Source organism: Vicugna pacos, chromosome 19 (assembly GCF_048564905.1).
Source record: "Vicugna pacos chromosome 19, VicPac4, whole genome shotgun sequence".
Classification (NCBI taxonomy): Eukaryota; Metazoa; Chordata; class Mammalia; order Artiodactyla; family Camelidae; genus Vicugna; species Vicugna pacos.
The window spans coordinates 10,405,293-10,423,152 of NC_133005.1; the positions used below are offsets into that span (position 1 = coordinate 10,405,293).

The 17,860-nt window shown below is 40.8% G+C and overlaps 1 protein-coding gene across 7 annotated transcripts in view; it reads right to left on the reverse strand.

Annotated features, from left to right (window-relative positions):
* LOC140687212 (uncharacterized) overlaps positions 1-17,860 on the reverse strand; it is an 80,821-nt gene that overhangs the window by 25,067 nt on the left and 37,894 nt on the right. Inside the window, exons 1-2 of one of the 7 annotated variants that reach the window (XR_012061378.1) lie at positions 1,774-1,848; positions 1,078-1,221 (exon numbers count right to left, since the gene is read on the reverse strand). The exons of 4 other annotated variants lie outside the window; for them this stretch is intronic. The gene's annotated coding sequence lies outside the window, so the exon portion shown is untranslated. Of the gene's footprint in view, positions 1-1,077; positions 1,222-1,773; positions 1,849-1,915; positions 1,960-12,769; positions 12,987-17,860 lie in introns of those variants that run through there. 2 more of the 7 variants (XR_012061384.1, XR_012061379.1) reach the window with 2 other exon arrangements.

Below are 17,860 nucleotides of genomic sequence, written 5' to 3' on the forward strand. Positions count from 1 at the left end.
GTGAGCATCTCCCACAAACCCTGCTTCCCTGTGTGTGCTGGGAGCCTCAGGCACATTGATGCTGTCTATCTTATAAGTCACAAGGCAGAGGCGTGTGTCTCACGCCTGCAACTCTCACACAGGCTCAACTCCGAGCCTCAATTTGTGAACTTGGCCCCATTTTCTCACCTGTTTATTTGGTATCTGTTCTTCTGTAAGCTGCCTTAAGTGCTTCTTGGAACAAGTCAGAAGAATGAGTGGGTATAGAAATGGACAGATGGACAGGTGAGAGATGGGCAGACAAACAGGGAGACTCCAAGAGAAGGGGAGCAAACAAAATTTCCTATGCAAAACCCTCTTCTAGTCAAGGAAGAAAGCCATCACCAAGAAGTGTGAAGAGGCAGGTGGCTTAGGACTGTTTCATGGATTCCATCAAAAGTCACACCACGTGATGAGAGGGTAGAAGTAAAAATAATAAAAGAAAAAAAGCATGCATGTTTGAAAAATATATCTACATTATGTACTTTCTAAAGAATAGATTTATATCAGCAAGGCTCAATAACACAATCTTTGGGTATTTACAGAAGTGAGAATCCCATCTCCAATCCGCAAGACATCCCTTTGGAGCACTGAGAGTCTACACGGTGTGATCATAAAGTCGTAACCGCAAAAGCTGTGCTATCCTGCACTTACGAGGAACGAGCAGCTGTGCTTGGCCTGCCCACGCGCATCATTTACAACCCACAGCACCTCTACTGGGGAGGGATGACTAGCGAGCCCTGTCTCTGCAGGACAGAAAAAAAGTCCGGGAGAGGCTAAGCCGACCTACAAGTACTCCATCTCACAGGACTTGTCACTCCAGAGCAGGACTCGAACTCGGCCCACGTTTGTAACCACAGTACTACCGTACTTTACGTGCTCTTTGTGTGAATAATACATTTGTTTCTGGCATGAAAGGGTATTTAATAAATGATCGGTTGTCTTGTATATTTCATTAGCTCACAATCTTTATATTTTTGAATTGTACTCTTCCCCTGGAGAAATGAATGGAAAGAGCAGTGGTCAGAATGAGGTGGGGCTCCATTCTTTATCTGTTACCTCATCTCATCCAAGTCCCCAAGCAGGGAGAAGGAGCAAATGTTCTCTTCATCTTTTAAAGAGAGGGCTCCAGTGATGGTGATTTACTCAACTCCAAAACTAAGTCTGGGGGAAGGGCACATGCAGCAACGAGAGCAGTATCACCTGTAGGAAGGCGAAAAGAGCTCAGGGGATGGCTCAATGGGTCAGCCTGATTTAATTTCAATTGATAATTCAATAACACACTCTAAAAATACTAGCATGCAATGGATTTGCTCTTTCTTGACATCTAGCAAGTTTCCACAGCCGACATGTAACATTATCATGAACTAGTGAAAGGAAGAGTCCACAGACAAGGAAAATCAATGCCACAGGCAGGCTGAAACCCAGGCTGGAGGAAAGGAAGAGAAAGGGCATATTTAAGAAGAGGGGAAAGTCTGGGAAAAAGACATCATCACAAGGACTCTCAAGCATCATCCAGCAATCATATAATCATTCTTTCAAGAGAGAGTTACTTAGGTCCTATTTTGTGCGAGATTTTACAAAGGGCAAAGAGAGACCGCAGCGTCCATGGTGGCAGCAAGTTGTGGAGCTATAATACACTTCTAATCCTGGTACCTTGCACACTTGTCCTCAGTATAAAGGCAAAAATTAAAGTAAAATAATACTATGTAAACCATACACATTGCTGAAATAAATTAAAGAAGACCTAAATACCTGGAAAGACAAACCACGCAAATTCCTGGATAACATGACAATATTCTTGGGATGGCAGTGCTCCCTAGAGTGAAGCACACATACAACGTGGTCTCGATCACAATCCCAGCGGGCTCCTCAGCAATAACTGACTAGCTTCTGCTACAATTCATATGGGAATTCGAGGGTCTCAGTAACCAAAACGTACTTGAAAGAGTAGAACAAAGTGAGAGGACTTGTAATTCTCAATTTCAAACATTAGAACTGTATCTCCAAGTGAGATTAGAGGCCATTTTTAAGTTATTATTGTGTTTATCCTTATTTTCTAAATTCTGTACAACGAAAATACCTGTTAGAATAAGAAAAATAAAAACTAAGGTATCTTTTAAAACATGCACACCGATTCATTCATTGGGGAAAATTTATTTTAACTATAAAGAGGTAAACAAATATCTAGTGAAAAAGGACTACTTAAAAACAAGTCTGCATTTACAATTTTCATAAATTGAAAACTGAAAAGCACAAACACATCAAATTTCTAGGGAGACTGGTGAAACATATTAATAATTATTTTCAAAAATTCTAATTGCACAATGAAAACACAAGAAAGAGAAAATCGTGATTGACAGGAAACTGCGAACACGTGGAGAGCAAAGGCCTTGAAATCACTGTTCCTTTAACTCTGCTACTAGCTCAATAGGAGAGGAAATTCCTCACAGAGGGGACAGTGGAATCCCATGCATAAGATAGGATACACAGTACAAACTGCAGTAGTATCGGGAGTGAATATGTTAGAAGAATTCTGAAGTTACAACATTGCTGAAAAACTATAAAAACACTGACAGACAGATTAAAACACACAGTCATACATATTATATAGAAACATGAACTCTGCTCCCATGTTGCATAGAAATACAAACATATTTGTTCATTTATGGGCACTGATTACTTTATCCCAGGTAGAATATTTCAACTAAAACAAATAATCAATATTACACTCCTATTGTCAAATGTACTTGGTAACTTACTCTGCTATGTAACCATATGTGTCTAAGATAGATCTAAAATTAGTGAAAAAGAGCTTTGTATGGTTTCTTGAATTCTTCTCAAAATTCCAAGCTTAATTTTAATATAGATCTGAGCAGTATTTCTATATTATCTTTTCCCTTGTGAAATGAACAACACAGTCTGTTGTCAAAATTCTGTCCTTACAATGATTCACGAGCACCGTATCCTCACAAAACTGCTGGACAGCAAGTCACTATCCAGACACTGTGACCAAATAAATGAAACAGAAGGAAGACAGTGATCCTATTCTGGAGGGCTTATAGTCTGTGTCAACACTGGGGTTTTTACTTGATTGGTTTGATTGGGTAGCAAAATAAAATCAATCAAGTACTTTCTTTGAGCATTCTATAAGTCATGACTGTTTTTAGTGTCATTAGCAGGAAAGACTTAAGCATGACTTGGTTAGGTCAACTAGCAACAATCATCACTGGAGAGTGAGTAATAAAGAAGTTAACTGATAGCAATGCTTCTGCCTACATGAGACCTAAAATAAATCTACACTGATATCCGAAAGGAAAATAAGGAGATGAGGTCCCCAATGAGAAAACAAACTAACAAGAAATCAAAAAATGAAAGTCATTTTCATTAACGATTCCAGGCAGTAGTGGAGCATGGTGGTGAAGATCACAAATGCTGGGGACAAACATGAGGGTCTGAAATCCCACAGCACTAGGTAGATGTGACACTGATATTTCAGTGAAATTTTCTGCATCTCAGTCTCCTATCCATAGACTGGGGACAACAACTGCACCCATCTCCTATAACAGTCCTAAGAATTCTGTTATTTTATATATAAAAGCTTAAATAAAATACCTCAGAGTTTAAATAATACCCCAAAAGCACAAGAAACAAAGAAAACAGAGACAAATTGCAGTTCATCAAAATTTAAAACTTTGCTTCAAAGGGCACCATCCAGAAAGTGAAACAACAACACAGAGGAGAAAATTTTTTCAAATCACTTATCTGGTAAGGAATTTGTATCTCAAAATGAAGAAAAAAAAATACCCTACAACTCAACAATAAAAAGGCAACTCAATTAAAAGGTTAATAAAGTATCTGAAAAGGTATTTTTCAAGGAAAATATACAAATGTCCATAAAGCACAATGTAATGATGTTCAATAGCATTAGCTGTAAGGGAAATCAAGTCAAAACCACTAGGAGAAACCGCTTCACACTCACTACAATAGGGTATAATAAAAAAAAAAAGCGTAACAAGCACTAAAGAGGACACAGAGGAAGCGGAGCACGCAGCCCTTGCTGGTGAGGATGTAACACAGCGTGGCCACTTTGGAAAACAGCCTGGCAGGGCCTCAGAGAGTTGAACATTTCGTTTCTGACTTACCCAGCAATTCTGCTCTCTGGGCACACACGAAAGAGAACTGAAAACAAATATCCACATAAATAATACCACATGAGTGTTCACGGCGACATTACTCATCACAGCCAAAAACAGAAACAACCCAAATGCGTATCACCTGATGAATGGGTAAACAGTGGGGCCCAGCCATAGAGTGGAATGTTATTCAGCAATAGCATAGCATAGAATAGTGACTAAGGCCACAACATGAGCAAATATTGAAAACGTTACTCAGTGTGAAAGAAGTCAGTCACAATAGACGTTTCCACTTATATGAAGTGACTCGATTTACATGAAATGTCCAGCACAGGCAAATCCACAGAGAGAAAAGTGGCTCCTTGGGGCTGGGGGAGGATGGGGAAGATGGGAATGTCTGTTTATGCATACAGGGCTTCCTGTTGGGGGGATGAAAATATTCTAAGATTGAATGGGATGCACAATTCTGGGCATAGAGTAAAAACCGATGTACATTTTAATGGGTGAATTGTATTAAAACTCTTAAGAACAAAAGGACCTTGGGCCAGTATCTTCCATAGTAAATGCAAATTGCTAACTTTTATTAGAGGAAAAAGAAACTGCTCTCAGCATGAAAGCAGGAGATCAGCAAATGTGAGTTAACCGAAATTGGACAAGAGCATTTCACTTGAAACAGTTGCTGAGTGTACACGAAATATTCAGAAATAGGAGAATCACCTTGACATCACGAGGAAGCATTCTGTTTCAAATACAGATCAAGGATTCGGCAAGCCCAGCTGCCAGAAATGACCAGAGAAGAAACCTGGTTTATAAAACTAGCACCAGAGACAACAAGGAATGGTGATGAGGAAAGCAGGCGGTGAATATCTGGAACAGTTTGCTACAAATAATTTCTCCACCAAAAATTGAAAAATAAAATGAAAGTGATGAAATGCTCTGTTGACATCTCGAGAATGGGCTTCCTTCGGTGCTCGACTGTACTGTAACCCCGATTGAGAGACTCAGGAGAATCAGCATGGCTCCTGGGGTTCCCCAAAGGACTGCCCACCAGCACGCTGACCACCATCACATCTGCCAGGTTTGAATTGCAGGGAAGAGACCAAGTTCTGAAAGGCACAGGAAATATTGACAAGGGAAGAAAATGCTGAGGTCAGTCCTGGGACAGAGGCCCTCTGAGCAGAGGCCAGAAGGCTGCAGGTGAACTGCAGTAGACCTGGGGCAGGAAGGGATCACGGGGGAGCATATCTCAATTCTCTTCTGTCTTTGCCTCCGGTAGGAGAGATAAAGCCTGCATCCTTCTCACCTGGAACTGTGGGTTCTGGCTGGCAGAAGTCTTACCGACACGGAATGATTATTCAAGACTCTGTGGAAAAAGTCAAGAAATCGAGAGGGAGTAGGGAGCCATCTCCATGAGCCTCTCAAATGCTCCCATATTTATTGTGTATAATCAAAGGAAAACTTCGTTAACAGTTGTGAGATAGTAAGGAGGAAATTCGGGAAAGACAGGATGAGGCAGAGATTGTAGAATACACAATGAGTACAAAGGATTAGTGTATGTTTAGGGAAGTCATGGGGTGAGGGGAACAAGATACATTTTTAGATATGTTCATTAAAAAGCAGACCACCAGTCCAGCCAGGTCCTTGTTTTGGGGATAATACACTATCTAACAACACACAAGCCCAGCGTTTATAGCTGAGGGTCTCGGTCCTTGCTTTACAACCAGCAGAGTGCTATCTAAAACCTCAACTACACAAGCAAAGCATTGTCTGCTTTTTACGGCAAGGAGTCTGGAGTGAGGATGCACAGGAACTTGCTTGTAAAGCAGTATCAAAGCATATTTTTTCTTCTTAAAATTCGGAGGCGACTGGGGTGTGTTACAATTTGTTAACCCAATCATCTGCTTCCAAATGGAACCATTATGGAGGACACCCTAGGATGAAAATCCTGGATGTGGGTCTTTTCCTGCCATCTTCAGCCACTCTAGCAGGGTCTAGGCACATCCGTGAATAACGATCCTACAGTACCACTCACTCTCTTAACTCCTGGTGATTGAAACTTAATTTTAGCTCTACACAACTTAACGTAGAAAAGTTTCAGCAATAAAAGCTATAATATTCCATTTATATCTCATCATATTACTGATTTTCTGATTGCTCTAAGCTGCTTCTACTTGGTAAAGCACCTCATTCTGAAGCTGAATTCAGTAATTTCCATTGTGCATTTCTAGCCAGTTTGGGCTCGCTAACTTCTTTTGGTCAAATATCGATACACTTAATTGATTTCTTTGTTTATCAATTTCAGCCAGGAGGAGAGGGAGTGTCACTCTTTTCCTCAGCCCACCCTCAACTCTTTTCCCATCAACTCAGGCCTCCTGAAAACAAAACAAAGTATTTTTTTCCCTTCTACTCTTTCCACAAACCCAACAGGAAACATCAGCCTGGAGAAAGAATTCAACACAAATGTTAAAACAAAAATCTATAAACCTGAAACAATACCATCTCCGAATCATGATACACAATGACATGAGAGTAAGTGTGTCAGGAACAAAGCATGCGGGAGCCTGACTACCTGATTTCTATTCTTCAAAGGAAGGAAGGTTTTCGTATTTTTTATTATCATTCTTGGTCATTGTTTCTGATTATACCAAAAAATAATTTATGAAATAATTATGCACTGCAATAACTGATTTTTATTGTATCAATTTTAGAAGGCATTCAGAGGGGATAGGAAAACCCACCTCTGTAAAAAATGCAAAATTTCTTCCCCTGTTAAGAACACGTATACAAAATGCAACAGAGAATTCAAATTCTTGTGGAGAGGAGCAAAAGACACAGAATCAAATCAAAGTCATTACAATGAGTCAATTTAAAATTCACTGGACAAACATGCTCAATGCATACAAAGAATTTTAAAGGCACACTGCAAACCATTCACTTAATGATCTGCAGGCTAGAGGAAGAATTTCACTCTTTAAGAGACAACAGAAATCAATAGGGTGTCCCACCAAACATGGAGCAGTGAACAATCAGGTTTTTAACAGTTCTGAGAAATCAGCATGTTCTAAAGATCAAAATCCAGAAATTTTAAACATTCATTCAAACCACAATGAAAAAAGCACTTAAAGAAAAAAAAAAGAAAGTAAGCACATAGATCATTTCAACAGAACAATGAGAATTTCTTGTACCGCTGGAAGAAAGAACAGGCTATAGTCTTTTACTTGAAAAGAGACTACTTTTAAAAATAACTGCTAAAACACATTTCATCATTCATGTTGCATTTAAAAATCTGAGGTACATGTATCTGATCAGAAAAGCAATTCTGAGTAATAGTATGTTACAATTCAGTGCCAGTTTGCTTTAGAAGAAAAGAGAAAAGTTACTGTTTCTAATTCTGCCCAAAGTTTAAAGAACCTCCCTGTCTCTATCTCCTCCCATTTCCTAAGCTCATGCTCCCTAATCCTTCTGAAACAAGTATGAGAAAGTCTTATTCCCAATATGCCAAATGACAACTGAATATCAATTTATTAGTGTAAATATATGTCAACACCTTGAAAAGGAGGAGAAAGGTATCAGAAGTCTATATGGAATTTCTTTCTACCTTCCTGAAATCACACACACCAACGTTCACACAGACACAGACACAGACACAGACACATACCCCCTGGATTACTGGGCACTTCACAAGCTTAGTACTTACAACTTGTAGAAGGTAACTTTGTAGTTACTTTAAAATACAAAACTGTCAGCTTTTGAAAGCCTTCATCATCTGCTAAACCATCTAAATATCAAAGAGACCCAATTAGCCTTCTCTGTAGAATGTAATTTCCCTTGATGGCAAAACAGTCTCTAAGAAGTACTGGATCAAAGATTCGTGTTTATCACTACCTATGATCGTTTTTAAGCACATTAACAGATTCAGAAATGTATGTCTCAAAAACATTTATTCCTATTGAAATAGTATACGTGTTCAATTGTCTATACAGTGACTAGGTCCCATGATGGTGTTTAAGAGCTATTTTGTGTATAGCAATATTTACTTTCAAGTGCAGAAAAGGAGGGTGTGTATTACTCAGTTGTAGAGCACCTGCTTAGCATGCACAATGTCCTGGCTTCAGTCCCCAGTACCTCCAAAAAAAATAAATAAAATAAGTGCATATTTAAAAATAAGAATAAAGTTATAAAAAATGCAGACTAAAAACCACTGCAATCTAGGTGCTACAATTATACTAAAAAAACAAGTGTTTCTATCAAATATTAACTATATGCCAATCACAGAGACAACCACAAGTCACACCTGAAGCATCACGTGTGATTCTCAGCAACCCTACTAAGTAGACACGGATGAGAAACTCGGCTCTGCGGATGAGGAGACGGAGCTCGGAGGAGCCGGGGACGCTGAATGTCCTGCTCCCCGTGACACCGCGTCAGCCCAGGGCAAGCACTGACAGAGCAGCACTGAGGGGACACCCAGCTGCATGGAACCTTGGGGCACTGGGGAGTCCCAGAAAACACTAAATCTTTTCAGTGAAAAACCAGCTAAAATATATTACACTGTGCTGCATCCTTTAAACAGGGAAAGTGACTGAGACCTTTTTGATGCCTCCGTGTCCTTTCTGCCATTATCAGTTACTTGCCCTCACAGTGCGACCAGTGATGATCTGGACCCCATATGAAGTGCACTCAGATGGAAGAGATTTTAAAGCTGTTTTATGAAGTTTGTAAGACTGTCTATGACTCACAAAGGCGGTCATCCATCACTTCACACCGGTGTGGACGTACCACATGAAATCACTCCTTTCTGCTTTTTAAAATCCCTTCATCTACTCCAGACTTTTCAACAGCAAAGAAGTAGCTCAACCACAGACAGTGGACAGCTTTTCACCAAATGGACTCGAACAGCCCATCTGACAACCTGGAAGCCCTTGTCTTCTATTAAACCCACTTCCAGGTACTTCATCATTTTCTGATTGGTGGACTCGGCCTCTGACTGGCCTACTCAGAGAGCTCCCAACCTCACATCCAGGGGTGGGAGAGGACCCTGCTGTTGGGGGAAACCAGTGAGGAAGCTGGACATCCTCCAGCCACGTCTGCACGGGTAGAAGTGCCTCAACGTGCTCAGAAATTATACCGTCATCATCCCTGGGCTCCCATGGACTGGTTTCACATTAACCAAGCTCATGAGACACTGATGCAAGAAAACCAGAAACTTAAATTTTTAATGTAACAGAAGACGTGAATCTATGAACCAGACTGAAATATCAGAGTTCAACCATGAGTACATTTTCTCCTCCACGGCCCAATAACGGGCAGGCAGTCACATGGCAAGCATGGACAGAAACGGAGCAGGAAGGGTTTCTAGATTAATTCAATGGACTATATTTCTATTATACGAACAGATCTACTGCCCAGAACTCAATTAACGCCAATCATGGTGCACTCTCCGTGGACAGTGGCCAAGACATGACTATGAGCTCCTGTGTAACACTCCTTTCCCTGTCCTTTCTAGGCTAACTGATGCACAGAGGTACAAAGATTCAGGGATGCCGATAATGCTAAACACCCAAAGCCCATCTCTGGGAACCTCAAAATCAGACAGCCAGGGTTTAAATACCAGCTCTGCCAATTACTAGTTCTGTGATTTTGCCAACTTAATTACCCTCTGTGTGCCTCAATTTCCACACTGTAAAACTGGGATAACAATCAAACCTTCCTTACTCGCTTGTTGAGAAGATTGAAGGATTCATTTCTGTAAAACTCTCAGAAAAGAATGTAGCACATTTTGGGTGTTCAACAAATGTCAACTTAATATCAAATTGTTTTACAAGTCTCCCCTCTAATCATCTTATGTGTTTCCTGGCTAGCCTAAGTCCCAAATAAAATCCTTATTTCTCCTTTTATACACTCTTGGGGAGCACCCTTATGTTCCATCCAACCACCTGTTTAAACTGAGGGAGTGGATGTCTCCTAACCACTCCTCTGGGCCATGGAGGGTGCTTCTCCCTTCACACCCCTGGCCCCTGGCCCACAGCTAGCACTCATTACACTAACAGAGTGAGGTGTGAGTCCGGGGAGACAAGCAGGGCATGTGAAACCCTTCCTTTCACTCCAGTGTTGGTCACCATTGGGAAGCACGCGGGATGCTCAGCTCCATGTCAGGAAAGCCCTGTGCATGAAAGGGCAGGTCTTCTCAAGGGAAGGCTCGCTGTGGCCCAGAGCTACATGGGACAGGGTGACTCTGTATTTCTGGGACACAGTATCATGACACGCATTTTCCCACAGCCTTGAAGTTCATGGAGAACGTGGCTTCATCAGTAACAAAGAAGACATTTATCGCCTGTATACTCTTTTGTGTCATCTCTCAGTAGGCTGCTGGAGACAACATGTGTATAAGTATTGGATCTCCTTAAACCCCAAAATATATGAAGTAACAAATAATTCTGTGGCTTAACGTTGGTTCAGGGTGACTGTGTAACAGTTCTGACTCTGCTGATGCTAAATTATGGGTATAGGAACTATGGAACCTCCTCAAATATGTTTCATCATAAAACCATCTCTTCTTATTTTCCTGTTTCTTAGTAATTGCCAAAGACTCTCAAATGATGGCTTCACACAAAACAGCAGCTAAAGTTTAAGAGCCCTCTTGACATACACACTGTGGTAAACACTGCACATAATTTCTAATTCTCACAATTCTACAAATCAGATATGAATGTCCCCATCTCACAGACGAGGGAAAAACTCAAAACGAACTGACTCAGGCTCAAGTGGCTCAGTGGCAGCGCGTGCAGGCAAACCATATCAAAAACTACACCCCTTCGTATATGTACCAAATCTCCTACCACCAATTAACACACAGCGGCGGGGTCAAAACTCAGGGAACTCAATACACTTTTCACCTTTAAGGTCCTCCAGATGCCGCTTCTAGCTGTTTTATAAAATCCCGGCTCACTGGTTTCTAACACTAGAAGAAAAGCCCGATTTTGCTATTGTTTGCACAGCAAGTCTGAAATGTTCACAGTGAGATGACAGAATGAATCTAAGATATAAGCAGAATAACTTTTCCTGTTAGACAGACATAATTGTCATTGGGCTATTCTGAAGCATTAAGTAAAGTAATCAAAATAAAATAACGTTGTTTAAGCCTTCTTTTACAAACAGGAAAGTTAAGACTGTAAGAAGGTGCAACAGTGCCACCTATGGGTAAAATGACCTTCCAGGTTACCAGGAAAGATGCAACACAAAAATTGCCTGTAGGATCAGTAACGATAATCAGATAAATAAAACTTATGTAGCACGTGCTGCACTTTGATTCGGGGGAAAGGAGGGATATTCAGTATTTAATCTGATATTGCTAATACTCCTGAATATAAACAGAAGACATAGGCTCATGGAAACTCATCTTAGAAGAGGAAAGAATCCAGTTCAGCCACTTCATTTTACAGGAGGGGAAACTGAGACATGGGATCTGTCCTCCTGGCAATCAGCAGCAAAGCTCTCCTATGCCTCATGTCTTGCACTGTAGCAAAAACCAACAGATCTGTACTAGGCCTATATTCATAAAATTCACGTTTGTATTTTTCCAACAGTAGGGTATCTAAGTATCTTGCAAAATACTAAAAGAGCCAGGATATCATAAAATTTTGTTGCCATACAAAAACATTTATTTACATAATAAAACAGCATGAGCTTTATTCTCTCTATTAAAAAAGTGACATGTCAAATCAATGTTTTGATATTTTAAACCTGTTAAGAGTGTAGAAAAAAATCAAAATTTTCTTTAATCACAAAATACAGGAGCTTATTCCCTGAAAATGATCAATATGGATTTTACTAAACTTAACGGATCTGGTCAGAATCCCACGAATTTAAATGTCTGAGTGGATGGTTACACGGCAACATAAATTCTGATTTGTAACAATACATATTCTGTGTAAATAATCTTCAAGGTCATCTGATTAAGGCAATTTAACTAGTCCCTGTCTCACTAGAATGATACAGATTTCATTAAAACTTCATACTACACCAAAAAAAAAATGAATCCTTGTTACTTTAAACCATATTCAAATATATCATACAAATACATACTGAATATGTGTCAGAAATAAGCGACACTCTTTAGTATTCAGAGTTGATCCTTCTAAAATATCTGTCATTATGACAGCACACTTTTATTAAGCACCTCTTGGGTTCTTTGTATACAAGGCATCTACCTCTCACAGTCAGACAAATTAAACAATATTACTAAAATTTCACAAATGAGGAAATGTACTTAAGCCATGAAAATAACGTACATATTCATCAACAGGAAAGAAAAGAGTAAAGACTTTTCTTACAATATTCACTGACAATCTTTTCTTCCATATTAAGACTACATAAAACCAATTCAGTCTTTGTAAGTATTTCTGTCAATAAGGGCCACTAGAGAAAAACAAGTAACATCAATAGCAGTGGTTGGACTTTCAGAGCCCACTTCTCTTTTGCACTATAATTATTTTTAATGTTATGTTTTTAGTGCTTACAGAGCACTAAAATATAAAATTAACTTTTTAAGTAATTACCTGAGAATTAAAAATTTGTGAAAATAAACAATTGTAATTTCTGCCACTCTGTCTCACCTTCTCAATGGTGTCTCTCCTTTGAAGGCATCATCAAGCTGAGATCACTAAACTCGGCCATTTATGGAGTCACAGGTGTTTGGGTAACCACTTAACGGGAGGCTGATTAGAGGAGCAATTAAGAAAGCATCCTGTGCAGCCTGGGTTCCAGCACCGAGCTAGCCACAGCCTGCTGCGTGTAATTTGGGACAAGCTGCTCCATCTCTCAATCCCTCAGCTGCAAAAAAGGAGACACTGATACCTACAAACACCTGCTATGAACTAAAACATGAGGAAAGCATTTTAGCCTTAGGTAGGTGTCCACTCACAGCGAGTTTGGTCATTATGATGATGAGGATGCCTGTTAATAAATTAAGCTAGACCACAAAGGAGAAATCACCTTAAAGGAGAAACATTTTAAGTCAATGAGCATTTCTTTTTGGATGGATTGCAGAATATTCTATTGATTTTTTTAATAAACCAAATTTTGTCCATTAATTATAGATTTACAGGTTCATGGACAAGTCTCCAGAAAAAAAATTAGAGGCCTCTTACCTCTGTAAACTAAGAAAGTAAATTTTTAAAAAAATCACGGAGGAGATTATACCTCATTTTGGAGAGTATGTGCTTAGCATGCATGAGGCACTCAGTTCAGTCCCCATTAACTCCATTTAAAAACATTGTTTTTTAGGAAATGGAAAATTAAAGCAAAAAGATGGAGGAATACAGAATTTTTTAGAGACTCATCTCAGATTTAAGATGTGGAAGAAACCATCCATTTCTCAGAAGAAATCTTGAGGACTATGTAAACTGGATCTGAGATGTCTAGTCCTTTAACATTATTCAAGAATTCATATTACCAAGTCTTAAAATTACCTGATAACGCACAGTGGTGATACTGATCATAACAGCTGCCATCACGGATCGAGCTCCGGCTAGGACTGCTCTGTTCTGACATCTCTGCCCCTCAGGCCTCACCAGGCTGACAGCACTAAATTCGGTCATTCAAGAGCATCTTTTGTAAGTCCTCCATTTGTGCTTCTGATTCTCCCCTCACCAGCTCCTCTGAGGGAAGCACTGTTATCATCTTTCCCATTCACAGATAAGGCCACTGAGGCACAGAGACTAAACTCGTTCCAGGTCATATTGGCATTAAAGGAATTCTGTATTTCTGCTGTTTGCTTTTGACAAAGGAATCTGAGATATCAGTTCAAGGCAGACTGTTAAATAATCAACTCTGTCAGGTCTTCACCTCAAAGAGCAGATACTATAAATTCCTGATGTAGGATGAGGCTGCCGCCACAAACTGACTCAGCTTGAAATTAATATCCAAGATGAAGCAGCGGATACACGTAAATATTCACGATTGTCAACTCTGCTCACGGGTCTGGGCCCTTCACTGCCTGAACGGGGGTGCAATCCCCACCCGTGTCTGGGAGAGAAGCGCGGCTCTTCCCCGGCTCACCCAGGCTTCACGGGGTATTTCCCCCCACAGACTGGCCTCAACGATTAAAAGATCTCAAGATTTTTACACCATGCAAATCTAAAAGACATTTCTGCAGATGGAGCACTTTCTCAGGCTTAAATCTTTTTTGCCTACACTCAGCCAGGGGGAAAAAAGAAACATGACTCTACAAAGTCTCTGACCCGCACCACTCACAGGAGTAGAACGGCCAGAGCAGAAGATGGTTCTTCACATTGCAGGATGAGAAAAAAATAAAGATGCCCCGACAACAGGCACTCCCAGAGATAGTGCTCAGCAGTCTTCTGCACACTCACGGTTGTGCAGCCCTAATCACCTTCTATTTCCAGAACACTTCATCACCCCAAAAGAATCCCCCTGTCACTAGCAGTCACTCCCTAATCCCCCTCCAACCAGCTCCTTCCAACCATCACCTGCTCTCTGCCTGTGCATGTGCCTATTCTGGGCTTTTCATATCACTGAAATCAACAATATGTGGCCATTTGTGTCTGCTCCCTTTCAATTAACATGCTGTTATAAAGTCTTGTACATTTTGAAGTGGTATCAGCATCTCTTTCTTTTTTTTTTTTGGAAAACTTTAAAGATTATTAGAAGGTGGTAAGTACTATCAAAAAGAGTAGAGTGGAGCATAAGTGATTGGGTTTCAAAGGGAAAAGTGTGGGTCCAACAGTCAGGGTAGACTTCCCAAAACAGGTGGCCTTTTTCATTTTCCTCTTTTTTTTTTCTTTTTTCTTCACTCTTACGTGTGAATAATGTTCCACTACATGGAGATACTACATTCTGTTCATCCATTCAGCAGCTATGTATGGACGAGGTCCAGAAGAATGAGTGTAAGAGGTGACTAGCATGGATGGCATTTAAGCAAAGGGCAAGATGTGCTTTCCAAAAAAGCCAACAAACAGAGGCACAAGGAAATTCAGTGCGTTTCTGACCAAAGTGCTTGCTTGCTTCAGTAGGACTACCGTGCAAGGCTGGGGCGGATATTGGCAAGAGTCACGGTGAGGGAGTCAACTGAGAAGAATCCCCACTGCAAGCAGCTCAGCCAATTCTCCTCCCTCATCCTGTATTGTTAGAGAAATGTTTCTAGGTTACTCTTATTTCAAGTAATAGCATTTTAACTGCACATCTGGTCATCTCCATCAGACATTATCTCCAAGCCACAGAAAATCATTCACTGACCGGAGCAGCTCCAGGACATAAAGGTGAATGATCAGGGAGTCCTGCAGCATTCCAGCCTGCAGGCACAAACCCCACATGTGCCCTGGTGATGTCCAGAAAATAAAATGCATGGAAATTTCTCGCTGCTGGTACACGACATCTGCCCTCAAATTGCCCCAAAATCATGCTGGCAAAGCACTACTCAACCCTCTCACTATAAAAAAACCAAAAAGCTAAGAAGGCAAATTTAGGCTCTTCCATTGAAAACCAGCAACCATCACTGCCAGTATGTGAGCAGGAATGCTCCTGACTTCGAAAACCACTGCGCAGATACTTTTCAAACGTGAAACTCATATATGTATTCCAAATAGATGATATTGCAGTAGGATTTTTCTTTTCAAAATTTCCAGTTTCAACATTAGCACAAGAAAGTTTATGTTTAGGCTTTAAAAAAATCATTTATCCTCCACTTTCTTAGTTTTGAAATTATTATTATTTTATAAATGGAGTTATGCTGTGTATTATAAACCGTTTGATTTCTGAAAACAAGACCTTTATGACCTCACTATTTCAGAGCAAACTTTAACGATTCTTTGAGAGGTGGGGCCTGGGGCGCCCACTAACAGCTCTTTAAATACTGACAAGGATGTGCTATTAAGTAATGCAAAGGCTCTAACTTCACATTAGCTCAGAAAGCAAAGAAACTACACCAAAGACTTCCTTAAATATTTTATATATTCGTATTCTTTTGAATATTAAAATTCTAAAAAGAGGATTTTTTTTTGAAAAAGACAACAGCGGTTTTAAATTTCCTCTCACCAAGAAAGCAATCTTTATCAAGAATAAAAACCCCTATGGAAATCGAAATGACAGGACGTTTCTAGCTAAGTGAACATCCAGATCTGAACACAAACCTAAATCCAATCAGATCTCACTCGAACGAGCTCAACAAAGTCCTGGGCAACCCTGGAAATTAGCTCTTTTGTTCCAAATGTTGGCTGAGCTAAGATCATCAAACAAGGAAGGGAAAGAGAGAAGACGAAAGTCCACCTGGCAGCCTCCATCAGTTTTCTTCCAGCCACAAGGTGCCTCTAGGGCGGCCCCGCTAACAAGCCCCCCATAAAGAAAGCCGGCATCCACACTGCCCCTGCCGTCCCCAAGTAGCCCCGATGCCCATATTCCATCCTGTGAATGGTCTTCTTATGATCCCCCAGTTGGTGGCACCCACCCCCTCATCGCCACTACACACACAGAGCCACGGCAGCCTTCCCAAATCACAAATTTGATTACATCAACCCCACTTCAAATGCTTCAGAGGCTCCCTGTTAGAGTTCTAGCCCCACCCCAGACCCTGCTTGCCCAGCCTCACCTCAGTACACAGGTTCCCAGTGACCTCAGGGGTCCCCTGACATGCTCCTACCTCTCACTTGCCTCCAGGCTCATTTTGATTGTTTCCCAAGGAAGCCTTCCCTCCCTCCAACCTCCATAATTTGTTCCTCTCTTCCTAGAGCTTTCTAGGCTAAGTCAACTTCTGACAATGCTAAGCTCTCAAGAAGCAAATACATTTTGCTTATTATCGTGGCTACACCCTCTCTCCCCTATACTCACAGAAGTGCACGTATTATGAATAAATGAATGACGGGTTGGATCTCAAAGGGACAGACATACCTGCTCTCGCCCATCCCAATCCTTCTGTCTGTAGAATATCAGAAGCAAAACCTGAAGTACCTTTCCTGAGGGTCACTTTCTGTTGACACCCTTCACTGCCTACTGTGTCAGTTCTAATAAAACTCAACTTCTTCCAAAGCCCTACACCACGGACTGTCTCCAGTGTCCTCCCCAGCAGGGGCTCCCTCAACCCTGGACTGCACAGGGCACTCTCCACGGGTCCCCACGCCAAAAGCCTCCAGGCCTCTGCCCGGGCTGCACCTGCGACCTGAGCCACATTCTTGACTCCTTCTCCTGGCTGACTCTTACTCTGTCCTCACAAATGAATTTAGAGCCCATTTCTTCCAGGAAGTCCTCTCTGATAATGTCCTTAAGTCTTGTCTGGGCTCTATCTATAGCAGCAATATATGGAGACCAACTGGGTGCCTGCTCCTAATAAGACCACGAACCCTTGGGGGCCACGTGGGAAGGAGTGAGAGATTACAAGATGGGTGGGGGAATCAAAAAGCAAAAATCACAGCCCAAGTCCCAAATTCAAGGATACTTTCTCAGAAAAAAGTATTAACTATTTCACACGTGTGCAATTTGGCTACTATTTTTGTGGCTTGTGGACAGCAAGAACTTGGTGTTCTAGTCCAAAACTTAGGTTACATGCAAAGAAATGTATATATTCATATCCAAAGGAAACAAGAGCTGCTCAACAACAGTTTGCAGTTAGAACTGAAAGGAAATTTGATAAAGGCAATCTCTCTCTCTCATTTCTTTCCTGGAATCATATAATTTTAGCAGTATTTGCGTGACTA